At 40.2% G+C, this 15,702-nt stretch overlaps 1 protein-coding gene across 2 annotated transcripts in view; it reads right to left on the reverse strand.

Annotated features, from left to right (window-relative positions):
* The window catches only part of LOC146703341 (C-terminal-binding protein 2), a 99,973-nt gene extending 98,057 nt beyond the window's left edge, over window positions 1-1,916 (reverse strand). For both annotated transcript variants that reach the window (XM_085466528.1, XM_085466526.1), the window contains exon 1: window positions 1,504-1,916. The gene's annotated coding sequence lies outside the window, so the exon portion shown is untranslated. The remainder of the gene's footprint in view (window positions 1-1,503) is intronic.
* Window positions 1,917-15,702: the final 13,786 nt, after the last annotated feature.

The raw sequence follows: 15,702 nt of genomic DNA on the forward strand, positions 1-15,702 counted from the left end.
GGTGTGGGTGCTGGATGGAAATTATCTTAGTTGACAAGAATTAATTACTGACGATGATGTTTTTAATGATGAGCGATAAGGAATTGGGATAACCCCGGTTCTTCATTAATCCAACACGTGTCCTGTTGTCATATTTTCAGAGTAATCAGTGAATTAATTAGTCCAATAATATGTAAGAATACTTTAGTGGGTGTAATTAACAAGTTAACACAAGGCAATTAGCAGCTCATTTATACGCTGCCTGCACCTAAAGGTGGCTGTAAACAGAGGAAGCACTTTCTTTACTACTTTTTTTAAAGTTTACCCAACCAGAAGTGATACTTTATTCCAGCTGCAAATAACAGCTCAGCAATTAAAATAATATACACTCACCTCTATGTAAAATACAGCTAACTGATTAAGAGCAGGGACTACAGAAAACAGCTCATTATTCTCCTCTAGCGGTTTTCAAGTCACATCGTCTATGGGATCAAGAGAACGCCATCCACTTAACAACTGTTAAGTTAATCAGTTTCTAAAATCTTACTTTTATTTGGCAAACTGCACCTCTGCAGCTCCACACTAAACCACCAAATCCTTTCAGGTGAGTTTCCTCGGGGCAAAATGTCATCAGATGCAGGTGTTTGATCTTCTATCTATTTGCGGGGCCCTGCAATTCAAAAAAAAAGTTTAAGGGGCCCTCTGATCCTCCGTAACCATGCGTAACAGCTTATTGCAAAGTGTCTCCAAAAGAGGTCTTAAAATGTGTGCAAGGACACAAACACGTGAATGGTCAGTGACATTGTGATGCAGCAAATGTGCTCCTGTTGGGATGACTTGTGTGCGTGCGTTTTGCGCGTGCGTTTCTCTTTCTTTCCTTTTTCTTCTTTCTTTTTAAGAGACACAGGCTGAGCAGCGAGGAGCGCTGAAGATTACACAGGATGACGTCTTCTACAACACTATTATGCCTACAAAAACTCAGTCATTCGGATCAAGCATGGGGTATTAGAGGATTTATGAGCAAATAGTCTCGCTGGAAAGCACAACACAGCCTGTACAACTCCACAGCCATTCAACAGACACTCTACTAATGCACTTCCTATTTTCTTTTAACCGACACGCACTCCGTGAGGGGTCTGGCTGTGTGCAAAAACAATACACTCCGCATGCCTTTGCCGAACAGCTACCTTTCGCCATGTAAAGGTGAGGAACGTAAATGTCAACACTGTAAGGAGGGAAACGCGGTCCGGTCGTGTCCACATTTGACACAGCGTGCTATATACGTGGTCAGAAATAATTTCCCTCCCGTGTGTACAACCCACCCCGACCGACCATTCCCCCATCTTCATGGCGCAGTAAGGTGGACACACATGGTCAGAGCCGTATGCGGACCCGAAACCCAACGGCGGCCAACTCTCTTTTGAACCCCCCTCCTCACCACCAACACCACCATCCCTCCTCCAAAACTGAATTACACGAGTTAAATCTGCACGGCTGGTGTTGCTTCTGTAAATGCAGTCTTACCTGGATGAATGGTATCAGATAGCAAGTTGAGAAGCCGACTTTTTTTTTTTTTTTTTTTTTTTTAGGCACACGTCGGCGGCAGCATCATCCGCTTCGGGGACACGAAATAAGATTTGGAGTAATTCTGATTCCACCTTATTATTAATCCTCCGCGCGCTGCACGAGCGGCTTCTCTCGCGGGCTCTCTCTCCCCCCCTCTCTTTTTCTCTTTTAGGGGCAGGCGAGAAGAAACAACCGGATAGAGAGGAGTGATAGCCGAGCAGGGAACGAGCTACAATGTGTTGAAGCGAGTCCTTGTTTATTCAAATACGACGGAGCATAAACGCCGAGTAGGTGTCTAACTGCTTCTCTGCTTTATTTTACCTCTCTCTCTCTTTCTCTCTCTCTTTGGCTGTAGTCACACTATGTCTAACTCTCTTTTTTATAAAGGCGGGGTCTTGGGTCGTTTAAACCAATGACATAAACCAAGAAGAAGAAGAAGAAGAACACCCCCCCACCACCACCACCGCCACCGTCTCTCCCCCCCTCTCCTCTCTCTCTCTGTTACACACACACCTTCCTCTACCGCGGTGAGCATAAATGATGCGGTCATTTTTGGTTTCTTCCTCTGGAATGACCGCATCTCTCTCTCTCTTTTTAAAAGAGTTTTTAAAACTGAGATAGTTTTAGTTTCAGGTGAGGAGTGCTTTTCTTGGGGAATGCCTTTTTTTTTTTAATTGTGATGCTCAGAGCATTGAAGATAAGTTCAAGAACTCTTAAAAGTTAACTATCTGATGTATTGCTATATGTGGCTTTTTTGTCAAACTTCTGCTTCTCAGTTCTTAAAAACTGTACCAACTATTATTATTATTATTTTTTTTTTATCACTGTGTTGAGACTATATTGTTTTTAAGTATAGTTCAGTTTCTCTGAGCTCATTGTTTTGGTTCCGTGGCCTGCTGTTATTATTTTTCTTTTTTTAAAAAAAGATGATTTCACCTTTTATATAAATCACAGTAGAGTGCTAGTCAATTCAATGCATGTTTAGTTTTATAGTACCAAATCATATGATCAATAATATAATGCAATCTTTCAAGATTCGGCTCAAAACTAAAATCTGACTCTGTTCTGCACCTTGTCTTTTATCCTGTCTTTATGAGCCTGGTTCTGCAAGGGATTTCTTCTTGTTGAAAGGGAGATTTTTCTTCCCACTGTCACCAAGTGCTTACCCAAAAGGTTGTTTTTTGGAGTTTTCTCTTTATTATTGAGAAATTACAATATAAAACACCTTGAGGTGACTGTTGTTTTGATTTGGCGTTATATGAATAAGACTGAATTAAATTGCTCTACCCTGCATTTTCTAAGATGATTCCTTAGAAGCAAGCACTTTGCGACAGTGGTAAGGAAAAAAACTCTCTTTTAACAGGAACAAACCTCTGTCCTGCAAAAGTCTGAACCAATAGTAGAATAAGAAAGGGGTGGTTCAGGGTTCAGGGTCACCTGATCCGGCTTTAAGTATAGTTGCAGTAGCTAAAATTAAGCAATAGGAATAGGGCATTGACCAATGGGATCAAATCAAACATATTGGAATCATAATCTTAATCACTTAACAGCACCACCACAACACTTTCATCTCACTGCTCTGATCAGCGTTGTTTGGTGCACCACTCAGCCTTTTTCATTGAAAAGTTACAATAAAATCCCTGTAAAATTCCTGTCTTTCGCCAAATGGCAGAGAAAACCAGCATCTAGCCAATCATGAATAGTTTAGGAAGTTCTTTGCCTTTTATCTTCATTTTAAATCGCTGGCACGTCAAATCTCAAATACTTGGCGTTAACTGTAAAATATGCCATAGCAGTCAGTTCTGGCTGTTGGTCTGCCAGTGTTGCCTGAGAGCCAGATTATCTGTGTGTGGTCCAAATTTCAACTAGATGCGATGTCTGAGTGCACCGACCCCGACTTCCACTAACATGGATGACAAAATGTTGCATGCCTGTCACATAAATTCTACCCAACTTCATAGGGTGATAAAAATTTTACAAGCAAATATGTCAAAATTATTCTTTCTTTCTCTCCATACAATGCTACCACACAGAATTATGAATGTACCAGCAGTGCTTTAGTCTGCAGTCAATGTATAATTTATGGAATTGCTTTAACATACTACTAAGATGTTATAGGAGACTGTACAAGGCTGTGATATTTGTGTTTCACCCCATTACATTGTACCGATGATTAATGGTGCTCTTTAGTATGGCTCACTGTGGGATGCTGCTGACTGAAAGCTCATAAAACAGCACAGCCAAGTGAGTAAAAGGTGAAGGAAGGGTAAACCTTGTAGATCTAAGGAGAGACACACTTAGATTTTTTTATGTTCGCTCTGTGTAGAGGGAGCGTTTTTACAGAAAAGGAGTTGTACAAATCTCAACAACCCAATATTGATTATGTTAGGAGTTCCTTTGCTTTCTCTAAAGTGATTATTCTGCAAGTAGTGCCGTGGCTTTTGTAAAGGCAGAGAATTTAATTTAGTCCTAGACATGGTTTAACTGTGCTGTACACTGGACTCACCCATGCTCAATTGATTTGACAAGAATATACAGCAAAGAGCACGTCCCCAGTTTTTTTGTGAAAGCGTGGGGCGCATGGAGGACAGCACATGATTGATTTTTACTATCTTTTTTTTTGGAACTTGTTGCACAAACGACACACATTGATTCATATGATTAAACCATGAAGAGGTTGCCTCTGATAAACATTTTGAACGCTGCTACAGATTCAAGAAACCACAATGCATTTCTATATCTCATTCTCAATCTCATTACATTACAGAGCAAGCCATTTTTTTTTAACTTTCTTATTGCTCTATTCTGCCTGACCTCCCTTCTCTATTGGTCTCTCCATCAGTGATTGCCCACCTTTTGTCAGAACACTGGCTATATGTGGGGGCTGGGCAGCTTATAGCACAAGAAGACAAGAATTGAACCGAACTCGGTGAGATAATTGGAAAAACGGAAAATGGTGGCAGAAAACTGTGACTATTTTATGATATCAGATACTCCATTTTCACACTAAAGGAAGAAACACATCTACACTAGTGCCACTTTGGAAATCCTTAATAATTTTCTATTTTTCCTTACAAAGCTGACCTGAAAACGTTTCGCACAAGTTGCAAAACAGAACCCAGTTAATTAAAAATGACAAAGTAGTGGTGTTTTTACAGAAAAACCATTGAGTGTTATTTATCTTTCTAACCCACCTTGTTTCCTGCAGCAGCATGCCTGTAGATCGCAGTTGAAAATTATCTTAATATGAGGTTCAAGTATAAATATGAGGCCTCTAAAGAATCCCTAAAGTCTGTCCTTCACAACACATGTCTGTGGAAATGTATCATGGCCCAAACAAAAGAGATTTCAGAGAACCTAAGAAAAGGAATTGATGCTCATTGAGCTGGAAAAGGTCACAAAACCATCTGTAACCATCTTTGGACTTTGCCTGTTATGTATCACAATCAGACAGATTGTGTACAAACGAAGGAAATGTGAGACCATTGTTACTCCCCAATAGCAAGATCTAGAACAGCCTCTGATATGCTGCATCTGAGCCATTACAGGTTGTTATCATAGATGGACAAATGAATTGTGAATTATATATAATTATAATTTGGTGCTCTTTTATCATTTTAACAAAAGAATCGACAGCCTCAAGTCAAAAAAAACACTGGAGGGATGCACGCTATCAGATCCCCTTTAAAGCAACATTGTAAACAAATAGGAAAGTGCCATGTTACTTTTTTTTTTATTGTTGAACATGCAAAAAACTGTGATCTGCATTTCACATCGAATCCACCACTGCATCAACATAAAAGATTGGTGGAGATCTGTGGGGAGTTTTGAGTACTGGAGGAATTTATTCTATGCTGTAAGAAGAGGAGGTAGGGTTCAGTGTAGAGCCATATCAGACCTTCTCATGTTGAACCCTGAACTCAATCTCCATACTCACAAATTCACATGCAGAGTTCATGGCGAGTCCCCTGGAGAGCTGTGCAACATGCTATCTACACTACGGTCTCTGGAGACACACATCTTTCAATCTCCAGATGAATTATTGAAGGCACACCACCCCCACCATGTTTTTTACATCGGTTGGAATTAGTTGTTGCTCCAGAGTACAAGGACCATGTTGCACTGGAGGTTCGAGGGGCGAATTTATTTAAATTTCTTTTTCCTCATGTTGTGTTTCTAGTCATCCCCCCCCTCCTATATTTCAGTTCCCCTCCTATGAATCAGTTGCTTTCCCTTGGTACTTTACTTCCACCTTGAAGACTCTTTTCAAAAGGATTTTCCCCATGTACTCAGCTCAATTGCAATTTTCATGCACCTGCTCATCGCCACACTTTCCATTTCTTGGTAAGTTATTACAGTCTGATTTCTCTGTTTTTTTGTATTGGTTCTTTTTTTTTGGTTGAGTTGTAAAATATATTTATTATCTCTAATGAATAAAAACAAATCAATAATAACATGCACGGCTGCCAAAGCATGCCCCAGCACTTGTTTAAGTTGCAAAGATCAGTATGCATCATTGCTCCTACATGCTCAACATATATGAAGGCTGCACCACGCACCCACCCACCTACAACCTCTTTTTTTTATTTTGCTAATAAGGAAACAGGGCTTCACCATGCAAGAATAAAGAGGGGGTGAACGGCTCAGACCCCCAATGGGTCTCCTTGAACTTGTGAAATAGGATTGACACCACTCAGAATGAGCTCACCATGTAGGAACAGCAGACTGAGCCCCCCCAGGATGCTAAGCTGATTCAATTCCCCTAATGATGTTTGTAATTTAGGAGGCTAATGACATGCACTATGAACTGGAAGATTGTGTTTAGGAGATGCCTCTCGGAGTCAAGTGTTGCCTTGGCGAATGCCTCCTAAGAAATTACACAGAATACGGGAACAAATTACAGAGATGCCACAATTTACATTTTGGGACTTTGATACATGGATTACAACAAAATTATTTATAATAAGTTATGATGTAATTTGTGAATAAAACCTTTTTTTTTTTTTTTAATTTTCATCTCTTTCAAGTGTGAGTCTGATATCCTTGAGGGGAATCCAGGATTAAGTCATATAAGAAACTGAAATATGCAGATATTTGCATTTGTACATTTTCTTGCATACGTTGAGTGATGTTGATAGTTTGATGACAACTTCTTGCATACCTTAAAGAATCTACTGTTATGCTTAGACTGAAACTGAAACTGAAATACGCAGACATGTAGTTTTCAGTGGTGCAAGATCCAAAAATGCTGGATCATGAAATTAAGCTGAAATTTTCTTTTCTTCAAGGTGGTTAAAATACCTTTGTGGTCTGACCCAACTTATTTGTTCACATCAAATAAAGAAAAAAATCACAGTCTTAGAAGTCTCTGTGACATATTGAATGAACCCAGTGTAAAAACGGTACCCCGCCCCCTTCTTTAAGTCGGATTTTATGGCCCAATCCGAAGTGTACAGTTTTTACTTTGCAGGTCAAGACAACAGCATTTTCTCATAAACAGTTTACATTTTGTGGCATCGGTGCTAAGAGATCCAATAGATCTTTTGTAACACCCCTCCCCCCTCTCAATTTGGCTTTGTGTACTCTAATTCTGCTAATTTGGTGTTTACCCTTTGGGTGTACTGAAGCTTACTTCCTGTGTGATGAGGATGTCTGATTTTTAAAGATGTTTCGCACTGTCTATAGATCGGCAAATACACGTGCACGCACGTGTCCTTGCGTGAACACGTGCGTATATCTAAATGTGTGGCAAAAAACATTTACGCCAGAGCAATCACACAGGAGATATGGCGACAGTACTCAGCACGATGTACATACACAACATATTGATATGATTACTCCACAGGCTGCTCCCTTTGTTTTAGGCTGGTCATTAACAACCTATTTGAAGACTTTGTCAATAGGTGCCAAGACAACAAGAAGCAACATCGCCCCCTCCGTGCTCGACACCCCCCCTTCATCCACTTGCCTTTCTTTTTTCTCATTAATATGGAAATGAGCTGCTTATTGTTGTTAAAGAAAGGGAAGAAAGCTGTCATGTCTTTGGTGACAGACTCAATGGATGTGTTTGGATTGCAGGGTTTGCTGTTTTCTGAGAGCATGTCTTATCTTTGTTTAGGCAGCGAATCAAAAATGTAAACATCACTTCATTAGCATCTGTCAGGAAGCTTAACACTATGATTTTTAATGCATGGCTAAACCTCTGAATAGGCCTTGTTATTCTGTCTCTTCTTTTATCTCCACTTTTTGTACTAGTTAATTTCTCAAAGGGAAACTTACTTAATCCTCTGCATTTGTTCACAAAAGCTGTATTGTGTAGCTCTGCTTTCTCCTTCTGCTAGAACACCATTTACTAGACTTGGGTTATTGTACTTTCCCTGTTGGCTGGTGATCGCTTTTGGCATTTTTTTCTCATTCAGAGATCAAAGAAATATTCATTTTCTATTTCAGTCAGATGAAACTCCAAAAACGAGTTTTTGCTTTGAAAAAACAAAAGAAAAAAAGAATTAAAGAGAAATTTGATGCACTATTCTTAACCTTTACATGAGATCAAAAGATTTATATTTTATCCAATCACGGGTGCTATCAGCATCCCACTTCATCAAGGCTTACCCCACACCCAGCAATTACTTCAAGTGTACCTGCACATTGTGGAGTGATATTATAATTACTAGGACAAGACCGAAAATAGTCAAGATTAGGTAAATGCAGCTACTTATCTCAATTAAGGACTTTGTTTATATCTAGATTTGCCCGTTGCAGGGTTGCATACGCATCAGAGCTTATTTTCAGTTGTGCAAAAGGATTTGACCTCCTCAGGGACTCATCAGCTGCTTGTTTTCGCAGCTGCAATCTTCTAGATTTCATCGCTAGGCTGAAGCACTTCTCAGATTGAGTTACACTGTTAACGAATGCATGCTCAAAGTCAAAGTTCTCCCCACAAAACACTGTGGCATACAGATAGCTCCTGAGATGACAGATTTACACTAGTAAATGTCAGCTGCTCCTTGAGGAAGGTGTACTGGATAACGGGCTGCGGACTCCCTTGTGTAACAACCACTGGGTAAATCTGTGAGTTTAAATCCAACAAAATTGACAAAGATTGTTGATTATGCTTGTCTGGGAGAGTGATAGAAGTGTCAGCGTTGTCAGATGCAATGTAGTTTAAAATTTTATTGGAGTGTATGAAGGAAATTGACTCAAAAATAAATGAACGTGAGGGGAAGAGGATATATTTGTAACACATCAGGGTATATTCAAAACAAAAAATATCATGGTCAGACAAAAGAGAAGCCGTGTTCAAAAGGTCAGTGATATCCATCTATCCATCCATCCATCTTCTGACAAGTCAATGACCATCTCCAGTGTCCACTCTCTGTCAGATTGTTTGCTACATTTGAGTGTTTAACAGGCTCTTCCATGTGATTTTCTAAGCCTTTTAGTTTTTCTTTGCGTTTCCCTGTTTCCCAGCATTCCCTGTTTGGTGGAAGAGTGGCTTCTTCATCAACTTGGTCCTCCCTCTTTGAAATCCTTCACTGGAGAATTTAGCGGATCACCTCACCTGCCTGCTCACCTTCCTAAACCTCTTTCTCAGAATAAAAAAAGACCAATGCTCAGGCAAACTAAGCAAGCAGTTAGCTTACTTAGTTTCGATCTCAAACATAATCACCTGAAACATTTCTACACCCTTGCCTGTGGACTCACCTGCATGGGCCTACCTCTCGTCTCTCTCAGTGGATACTGTACCTGTGAATTGAACTGTCCCCTGGGATCCCATTGGCTGACATCTCAATCTGCATTTGCTTGTTGTTGCAAATGACTTCATCTGCAGTTGGTCTTACTTTAGAGTCCACTTTGCTTTATTGCCTTTTTGCAAATGAAAGTTGGAGCCTATCCCAGGTTTCACAGGGCGAGAAGTAGCGTACACCATAGATGGGTTGACATTATTTTCTTATAGTTCATTTTTAAACAGGCAATTAAAATGCCACTTGTGCTTGCTGTGTCTTGCTGAGCTAAAGATAACGTTTCAGTTAGCAGCATAACAGCTTTAACTTCACTCGTAATTAAAAAATATTGCTACGGCTTGGTTTTTACACAAAGTTGCAAAAGATGGAAGGAGCAAGAAGTCCTAAAAGTAACCACGTTTGCATGAGTGGGTGGAGTTCCAATTTTTTTGCTAATGCTAATTAGCTAGAGATGTACGCAAACTCCATTTTTGTAAACAAATCCAGACAGCAATTTCGCTTACCTACAAACACAATTCCTGTCTGGACTATTACTACAATTAACTGCACAACAAGCTGTATTATTGAAAAATTGAATATATAAAATGTATAATTGAATCAAAAGTGCCCCCAAATGCAACAAAACCACAAAAAAACTTGTGAGGTCCGATTCTAGAGTTAGAGCTAGCAGATATAGCCTTCTGTCAAAGCTTCCACACTCTTACTTTACAGAAGACTAAGCCTTATAGTATAAATAGGTGATATATAGTTACAAATAAAGGTTGAGTCACCTCCTGTTCACATGTCAAGAAGGGGAACATTGAACATAGAGAACTAAAAATAATTCTTGGACAAGACTGTGACCTCATTTTTAGCCTCCTCATGTAAAGGTGTGAACGTTAGTATTGAATTTTCTTTGCTTATGCTTTTGGAGGGAGCTTTAATCAAGAAGCCCAAAATTTTGGGGTGTTTTAATGTTAGCTTCATTTTTCAACTCACGAGGTTTCAAACCTTTTCTTTTTTTCCTCATTTTTTTAGGTTCTTGCAGAAACAAGATAGAGCTTATGAGTATTTTATTATTTACTACCATTGTTCCAAAACTTAGATATATAAGTTATATTATTTATAATTTACCCATGCTCAGCGTAGGAAGAGAATGAGAAGAAAACTTTAAATATGTCTGTATTTTTGACCCATGCAGGTGTGGTTTTTTGAAAGAGACTGCAAAAACCTTGCACAAACACGAGACAAATGTAATCATTGTCTCAGTAATCAGAGATCTGTGGCTTTGTCACATTTGAACAAAGAATCAATGAATCAAGACTCAAGCTGCCATCCTGTGAAAACACTGCAGTGTAGCACAAGTGCCCTCTTAGATTTTTTTTATCCTCTTTTAAATCACTTCAGGTTTTTGTTGCATTTCTAATTGTCGATTCAGAAATTGTTCCAGTTGTTGAAATGCCTGCGTGTGAAGCAGCGACGAGGAGGGCGAAGGGATGAATGTACATGTAATGTTTTTGCATTTGTTTTCCTCTATCCATCTCCCTTTTTGTCAGGACAGTTTCATTTCCATGTCAGTGATTTATGAAGGGAGATAGGAGAGAGCCTGTTAATGAGATATTTCTCCTCATCTTCTCATGAACAACAACATGTCAAAATAAAGATAAAAAAACAACAAAACTCAAATGCCTGCCGGGGGAACAAATTAGGTCTTGTGGCAATACTGCAAAAAAAGTGCTTTTCCAATGTATCACTCTAAATTCAAAAACATCCAGGCATCCTGTATTTGATGCACATCTTCTCATTTTGAAGAATTGGACTGTAATTGAGCCTTATTCCATTCCAAACTAGAATATTTTACCTTAGAAAAATACTTAATGCCTTCCTGCTTACCACAAAACTATAAAACATAGTAGAACACAATGCTATTTTTGGATATTGCAAAAAAGCTCGAAAAGACACACAGACACACACACGTGCCACAATATGGCTGTGATTGTACAAACAAGTCTAGTCTAAGAGGTCTTTTAAAATGGAGTTCCAACTTGTATATGAAGATAAATGAAGAGAAAACAGGCACTGCTTCTTCGATTAAACTGACTGTGAGCCTGCCATCGTTTTTGCAGTTTTCCTGGAGGTAGAATGGAGTGCCTCAGATGCTTGCGGGTGGCGCTGACAGAATCTGAAGTGGGTCGTCCACTAACCTCAACCCCCTGGAGTACCGTGGGTCTGGGCCAGAGCGGAAGGAAGCGGTGTCCTGCTGAGACGTAGAGTCTGGTCTAGAGGTAATGGGCAGAAGGGAAAAAGAGCGTTGCCTGTGGCGTGGCACAAAATGAATTACTGCCATCTTTCTGCTCCTCTGCTTCACAGTCAGAGTAGAGTCTGGAGGGCCAGATAACAAGGGCACAGAACCACAAACTATAGCAAAATGGAGAACTGCCCGAGAAAAAAAAAATAAAGCTGTCTGGCAGAGTTAATATAATGCACTTATGATGATTTGGCTGAACGTATGATGAGGTCATTCTCATTTCAGTGTTAATGTCGGCCTAGACTGTAGTACAGGGTGGTGGCAATGACTGGAACGTTTTCTTTTATTTCTCAGCTCCCACTCTTCTCATTTAGGTTAACACGCCATGGTATGAATCTTTTCTTTCAGTGGTGTGTTACAGCTTTTGGAAAGAAGCAATAAGACGGCCACAGAATAAAAGGAAAAAGAAAAAACTCCACCAAGCACACATAGCTAGTTTAAGCATAAATTTCATTCCTGGATTTCATGAGTGCAGCTTAAGTGTCTACAACTTAGCTGCTGCTTTGTTATCCAAAAGTCCAGACAAGTGCGGTGACCCTGAGACCTTGCTGCACTATGATTTGAGAAAACACATGCAAGCAGGCAAATTACAAGCAAAGTGAGAAAAACATCTTCTCCGACGCTTTAACGCTGCCTTTAGGGGAACCCCTCCCTGCTAATTCAAAAAACACAACTAAATAAAGCAAATACCACACACAGGAACAGGAAATGCTATTAGGCCAGGACACAGTTTCTGCCATCTGGTTTTAGATTTAAGTGACTTTTTAAGGTGCCACAACGACAAATGTGTTTGTCACCTTTTAGTGCCCCTTGGGGGGGAAAAAGCCTGTTCCTCTGTATGCAGGTTGTACTTTCTGTATTTGCATGTGTTTTCTCGAGCTGCACTGCATTAAGCTTGAACCTGTACTTTAACTTGTCACTTATATTTTATAGTTCAGGTTCAATATTGCACTCAAATCAGTGATTTTTTTTTCCTTTTGCACAATGCTCGCGCTCATATTCGTCTTGGTAAGACAGCATCTGTGGGGTCATCTAAGTAATTTCCTATAAACATGATTTTAATTTCCTCTGGGATCAATACTCCACCATCATAAATCTGATGCTCTTTGATGCTCATTTGGTCTGCGCAAGTATAGTCTTCTGCCCACTGGATTTGTCTGTTGTGGTTAGTGTGATGTAAGATGATATGTCCAACCTTAAGAGCATCCTGAAGGGGAAATACTCACTAATATAGCTGATCAGAAAGGGAAAAGGTTCGTCTGGTCTCTGCGCAGCTTATGGTTAAGCATTTGATCTTGCACATTCTTTTATAGACATCAAATCTTCCAGTAAATTTAATCTAAGGCAGACACAGAATCAGTGAATCAGCAGAGACTTTTCCATCAAAACCAATCCTGCATGTTTTTGGATTTGATATGACTAGCCAATGTGGAGGGGGGGAAAAAAGTAGGCAGGAAAAATGGGTGCATAATTAGGTCAAAGCATTAGGGAAACTGTTGAGTTGCATTTTGATTCATCTTGCCTTGCCCTGTTTGAACATGTCACCTGCATGCAAATGATTTTCTTTCTTCTCTACCCAAGAGGGGGGGGGAAAAACTACTTGAATTCATTGATGCCATTGTCTGTTATGAGATACAATCAATCTGGTGAGTGGGTGGGGAAGCAGGATGAGGGGCCCGCGGAGATTAAACAGAAGCCTCACCACGGATGTTCCAAAAACAAAATAAATCCATTCATCCAATTAGGGACTGCAGATTTTTGACTTTTATTTTTATTTTTTAAAAGACACGATTTGGACGAGTGCTTCTCTACTAATTTACTCTCCGCTTCGATCTGAATATCCTAATAGACTGGACAAGATTACAGGCCACATCAAAGTCTGCAGGACGTAGAAACAAATAAGCCAGAGTGACTAGGTTGTGCCGCACAAGCTGAAAATATGTTAAACTGCGTACTCACAATTTGCAGCTGGGCTTATTTAATGAATCCTTGCAACGTGAATCTCAGTTGAAGTTAGAAAACTGGAAGGATTTTTCAACTTTTTAACATAATTATCTATGTCTTCACACTTTTATGTCATCTCGTATGCACTGCTTTCATAGACAAGACACACTATGCAGTCTCTGCTATTCCCCCGCCTCGATCCGTCTTTCTCCGCTGGGAATAAAATGAGTTGAGCTGTTCAACTTTGATTAACACCCAACGTTCCCCCACCCTGCTGAGTAACTCCCCCTGTTTGATGAATCTGGCCCTGTTTGTTTTCCTGCTTCTCCTGGTGTATGATGCATGACAGTACTCCCCCTCAAAATGCAGCTTTATTCCACACGGAGGAAAAAGGAGGCAGAGGCAGGCAGAATCCCCCCCCTCCCCTTTTTCTTTACACAGAAGACCTAAAAATCTTGTGAAAAAGGAAGGACATCGCAGAGATGAATACCACTTTCTGCAGAGGCAGAAGAGTGGCTTTTAGTGGCCATTTCTGTATCAAAGTGATCTACTGTATGTAGAGAAGTAAACAAGAAATATATATGGTACCTTGGAGGTCTGGATAAACTCTTAACCCTGGAGGTGGATTGCATCAGGTGGCTCACAGACACACAATGTCTCATAATATTATACTCTTCATTCTGTATACTGTGAGCCATTTATATATGCCTTTTACCTGCCTATCAATACAAAAATGGAAAGTGCCTTAGGTGAATAATTTCTTTATATGAGGAAAAAAAACTAATGGCGGCCCATTTCAATGGCTTTAGACTCACACGTACTTCAAATGTAAGATACAAATGAATAAATCAATGAAAGAACACAGCTATAAGGTATTTTGAGAAAGATAATTACTCATAAATAAAAAAAACAAACTCCCCAAATTATCCATGCATTTTCTTCTGTTGATCCAATTCAGGGTCACCGGGTCCATCCCAGCTGCCACAGGGTGAGAGGTGGGGCGTGCCCAGGACAGGCTGCTAGTCTGTTACAGGGCTGAGACAGACAACCAACTCACATTCACACCTATGGACCATTTCTAATCATCGGTTAACCTAACCCAAATTAACTGCATGTCTTTGAATTGTGGGATAAAGCTGGAGAACCTGGAGAGAACCCTGACACGGGGAGAACGTGCAAACTCCACACAGAAACCCCAGTCAGATTTTTTGTTTTTTAACTTAACAAAAACAAAAAAAAGATGATTAGAATCACATAGCATGCAGCACCTTTTACCCAGAGGACTGTAGGGGCAGTGGTGCATGTAAGAAGGGGGTCTAGGTGCACAGTGAGTCCTCTGATGTCATGCTGCTGGTAATATGTCCTGAAACAAGAGGAGAAATATTGCTGCGCTGTCACTGCAGTGTCAAGCCTCTCACTGCAGGACTGATTTCGCTGACACGACGCATCCTGAAAAAGTGGCAACTCAGAGCTATTCCCAGCAGGGCTGAAATATGCCCATGGAAAAAGGTGGAGAACACACTGTATATTTTACTGTACATGTGAGCAATAGTCACTAACTTTCTTCCCTGTGACGCTGTGCTGCATAAGCTTCCACCAGAATACAATAGGCAATAAGGCAATTAGAATAAGCCGTGCTGTGTGTCTTTCCAATGAGCACCCCCCCTCCCTCCCGCCTCTGTAAAGGAGCCAAGCAGAGCCACCATCCAGAAATCAATGAAGCGCTCCTCATAAAGGGATTGTCAAATTCAAGTCTGTGCAATTTGTTTTGTGATAACTCTGCAGGCTCATGCATGGAATCAATATGAGGACTAGTGGAAAAAAAATGGAGAGGAGAGGGGGCTGAGCGTGTATTGATTCATACTCAGTAGCATTAAAATTACAGAGTAGAGGAAGTGTTAACCTTGGGTTGTACGCACATTTAGATCAATGTAAAGTTTATCTTTCACTGAAGTGTAGGCAAATTTAGTTTCCCTGAGAGGATAAAAAAGAGAGGACATGTCAGTAATGCCAACCACTTTTGCCCTGCGACTTGACCTTCTCGTACGCTGTTTTTTAAAACCCATAAATCACAGAACAGACTTGGACAATTGGCCAGTAATTGTGGTTAAAAACATAACCTGCAGAGCTGGCATTATAAAACTTGAACGAGCTACCGAAAACAAGTCTCCAGGCAGGAGG

The sequence above is a fragment of the Copadichromis virginalis genome, linkage group LG8 (assembly GCF_057382275.1).
Source record: "Copadichromis virginalis isolate Kocher_CV1m ecotype Utaka linkage group LG8, C_Virginalis_male_GT1.1, whole genome shotgun sequence".
NCBI classification, from domain to species: Eukaryota; Metazoa; Chordata; class Actinopteri; order Cichliformes; family Cichlidae; genus Copadichromis; species Copadichromis virginalis.